Here is a 3,890-nt window from a genome sequence, read left to right as displayed (position 1 = left end):
ATCGAGTACTTTTGAAACCATTAGTTTTTTTTAATGGTATATGCGTATCTTGTAAGATGTCTCGTGCCTTTTGGTTGAAAAGGATATCGAGGTTGTATATCATCGATCCAAAATAGGTTGATCATTTTCTTTTACCAACGATTTAAGTTGACGCTAATATGTTCACTTAATAAGGTAAATAGAGAAATCTTTGAAGAATTTCAAAGAGTTCAAGGAATCACGATTTAGTCGTGATGGGATTATCAAAGTGAAGACTTTGATATAAGCCAAAGAAAATGTGATATAGTATCACAAATTAATCTCTCTTAGCACGTATTATGGAATAATGTGTGATTGGATAAAAATTCAAACGCTATTCGATATGGTTTGGACTTCAATCAAGTTACTATGAGTTACTTGATCATTTTGGGGATTTTATCATTTTTGTCTAAATTATTTTTCCACTAAATCGAATCATATGAGATATGAAATGGTAAGGGTACCATGTTTGTAAGTTTTCACAAGAAACAAATGCTCATTTTTCCTTTTCAATTATCACGAGTACGATGGGTTTGTGGCTCGTGAAGCTGTCTTTCTAAAATACAAGTTTATTTTAGAAGACAGAGTGGGAGAAATTATTCAAGAGCCACAAAGAATGCCACAGAGAATGTTATGTCGCAAGAAACTGGTCTTTCTTGGCTACATGAGACGTTTTGTGTAAAATATTGTTTCTTTAAAACCTAGGAGGTTAAATTCGTCACTTGTTAAAATGATGAATTCATGCTACTTTTAAGAAAGTAAAGAGCTTATAACTTACAAAAGAAATTGGTTGATTCAAGTTGATTACTTCTAGAAAGTAATGAACATATGACTTACATAAGAGTGTTTAAGTCACAACTCAATACAAGGCTTAGAGCCATGAAAATCCGAAACAAAAGGGCTTGATTAGTGACAAAGGGTTTTGCACTAATAAAGAGATATTTCAAAGCAAAATTGGTTGCAAAGGGTTTTGCACTAATTGAAATGATTAAGTCTATTTGGATCTTCTTAGGGATTGTGTTTCATCATGAGGTTATGAAATACATAGCGAGTGAATCTAAAACCCACTTCTTCAATAGAAGGAATGTATTCAATACATGTCTTGAGTTTAGTAGATTCTTGCAATCCTAAGATAATGTGAAACTTAAGAGAGGGTCTTAAGTAGGACATCAATGAGTTAGAATCAACATTTTGATCATGTGGTAAAACATTTCTCGATAAGTCGAGAAGTTGTGTTTATACATGGAGTTTAGTGGGAGTTACGGAATTTTTAAATTAGTCCGATATGTGGATGACATATTGATCATTGAGAATGATTTAAGACTTTTGGAGTATTATAATACATCTTGAATATCCGGATTTATGAAGATAAATCCACATGATATTAGCGTCAGTAAGAAGTCTTAAGTTGATAAGATTTGTGACTAGTTCAATTAAATTGAACATATTTGATTGATTCCATTTGCTTCCGCTGCCGGATCAATTAAATGAGTAATGATGTATAACACTTCATATACTTTGAGTATGATGAATTGTTTTCAAAATCAAATTTAAGTAATCTTTACCAAGTAAGCCATAAAGATTACCCTTAAGTGCTTGCAGAAGCATTAAGGAAGTAAAGCAAAGTGTTTATGATGCAATTTTGTGTAAGGGTGTTACACAAGTGACAATTGACAATTGAGATTGCGCATGGTTTCCGACAAAACCATAATCAAAACACATTAGGATGGTTAAGATACCATTGTGGCAATGTTAATTAAGAAGTAGATTTTCTAGAATCGTTCTAAGAAATAAAGAACAATGAGAGATATTTATAACGGAAATTGAGTACACTTGCGATCATGAGATGTGCAAGAAGGATGAGTCCCGCACACTGTGAAAACAGTGGGAGCTATTCTTAGGCTAGAGGGCCTATGTCTTGATTGGATCTCGACACGTTCTCGTAAAGTTTTGTAATGCAAATGTATACATTACAAAGGAAAACGAGTATGTAGTGAGGTTGAGTAAGGTACAAGAAATTGATAAAACCTACTAACCAAAGCCTTCTCAAAGGCTAAATATGATGAGTCATGTCATTTCAATTGAATTGAAATGAACAACTACGTACAAATCAAATTAGATTATAGAACATGAAATAGTAATCATGCATTGACTATTCATATGTGATAATCGCATTTGTCGTTCGAGTTTTACTTTAAAACTCTTTTATTATACTTTGTTACATCCAAACGGGTTGTAGAGACAATTGAACCCCGTTAAAGTGAACCCGGATTAACATTGTATTCGCCCATAGTCACTTGTATGAGGTGACGTCTCGAAGTGACTAGAGTGTGATGCGATTGATGGCAAGTTCAAGTGCCATAGAGTCATGTGAGATGACAAGTCGATCACATAGGCAGATCATTAGGAACACTTTGTCGGGCAAAAGACCGCTTATAGAGTTCGGCAAATTTATATAGCCTGGTCGTGGCGAGAGCTACTATAGTATTCTAATGAGTCGATTCTTTTGACTAAAGACCTGCTCGCCTAAGATGGCACAGTTTCGATTAACTTTGATTTGTGTTACTACGACCTTCGTAAATGGGGTCAAATGGGCATATTTTGGGTTATGATGGTCAAATGGCTAGTCGAAGGGAATAGTGCGATAGAATTGTCCACCCCCTTGTCAGGGTTAAAACAATATCTCGGGGCCACTCGAGGAGTAATGAATCGAAATGCGTGGCCACGCTCGGAAGGTATCCAGAGTGGATAAATCCGGTCAATCAGTTATTCTCCAGATCGAGGAAACCACTCTCGATATGATCACTTGCAAGTACGACCTGAAAGATACCTTGCATTGAGTGGGAGATAGTAATAGGACAAGAGAATTGGTGACGCACACTTGTCGAGGACAAGTGGGAGATTGTTGGGAAATGTGTCATCAACAATAGTGCGATCACATGATTTAAATATCATTATTAAATCTCATTTTAAGAATACATATGGGATGTAATATTTTACAATCAACTGGTCCACACATATCGGTAATGATTGGCTGACTAGAGTTTGACATTACTGTCGTGTGATGGTGGTGATCAGTTGATCCTCTTAGGTCATACCTATAGGGAAATACTCTTAATTGATTATTTAATTAATCGTATACCGATACGAGTTAATTAAATTGCTTAAAATTGACGGATGATTTTGTGAGTATAATTTACGTATCTTATTGTAAATATGATTAAATGAGACACGGTCTAAGTAATCGAATTATTTTATTACTTAGATGAAATTATTGTTTACAGAAACAATTGAATCGGAATGAATAAATTATTATAAATAACAGAATGTTGTAATTTATAATTCGGAAAACACTTTTGGTACAAGTAATTATGAATTACAATGATAATTTTTATAAGTGACATATTTTATTAATATGTTGATTTTTAATGGTTAAAAATACATTTTATAAATAAGATGCCATGAAATGTGTCACATGTGACATATTGACAAAATCACAAATAAAATGGACTCATCCATTTTATGTGAGTGTACCGAAATAAATGGAGGGAGTTAGTGGAAATTGTGTTAATTGTTTAAGTATAAACACAATGATAAAAGCTAACAAGTAGGCATGCAAAACCTAAGCTTTTGAGAAGAGCAAAATGAAAAGGTATTGGGCATCCTACCCAAGCCTAATTTTCGGCCACTCCACAAGAAAAGAGGGAAGAGCTTTTCTCTCAATAATAATAATTCATTCTTCCCATCCAATTTTCTAGTGTAAGAAAATTCATCAAAAACTCTCTACAATTTATGATAATTCTAGAGAAATAAACTCACAAAAATTACTCCATCTCTTGACCGAAATTTTCAAGAGCAAAAATACAATTTAT

The sequence above is a fragment of the Silene latifolia genome, chromosome X (genome assembly GCF_048544455.1).
Source record: "Silene latifolia isolate original U9 population chromosome X, ASM4854445v1, whole genome shotgun sequence".
Classification (NCBI taxonomy): Eukaryota; Viridiplantae; Streptophyta; class Magnoliopsida; order Caryophyllales; family Caryophyllaceae; genus Silene; species Silene latifolia.
Note: the sequence above shows the minus strand (reverse complement) of the source record.